The sequence below is a fragment of the Bufo gargarizans genome, chromosome 1, assembly GCF_014858855.1.
Source record: "Bufo gargarizans isolate SCDJY-AF-19 chromosome 1, ASM1485885v1, whole genome shotgun sequence".
NCBI classification, from domain to species: domain Eukaryota; kingdom Metazoa; phylum Chordata; class Amphibia; order Anura; family Bufonidae; genus Bufo; species Bufo gargarizans.
The window spans coordinates 501,957,924-501,958,461 of NC_058080.1; the positions used below are offsets into that span (position 1 = coordinate 501,957,924).

General features: G+C 40.9%; 1 non-coding gene across 1 annotated transcript; it reads left to right on the top strand.

Annotated features, from left to right (window-relative positions):
• Window positions 1-207: 207 nt before the first annotated feature.
• Window positions 208-279, top strand: TRNAP-UGG. The gene has a single exon. It is a non-coding gene; the product is annotated as a tRNA-Pro (tRNA).
• Window positions 280-538: the final 259 nt, after the last annotated feature.

Below are 538 nucleotides of genomic sequence, written 5' to 3' on the forward strand. Positions count from 1 at the left end.
AGTAATAATGAAGGATGAGGAGAGTGCTGCAGTCTGATGATAGAGCTATACCTCCTGTATATCTGCTGCTCTGGCTTTTCATTATCCAGCAAGGATAGAATATTATTAGAAATTGCTGCCGTTTTGTGGCAGATAGACAGTGAACAAGCCCCAGTCTTCGTGCAGTACTAACCTGATAATGTTACTGAGCAGCCTTCTCCACACAGCGGCTCGTTGGTCTAGGGGTATGATTCTCGCTTTGGGTGCGAGAGGTCCCGGGTTCAAATCCCGGACGAGCCCTCTTTTACATAGTTTACATTTCTTTAGTTACTAAACAGTGTTTTTTATTTCTTAATGTATATAGTTTATTATATTAACATAAATTATGTTTCTTTGCTACAGAATAGGCCAGAACCCTTTAACTCCAATAGCTCTGCAGTATTAACACATGTATCACATTTTTAGAGCAACTGGCATACAAAACGTGCAAATTCTGACACAACAGCAGTTCCGCACCAAAATTTATGCCACCCTCAGCACTTTAGAAAAATGGGTGGGG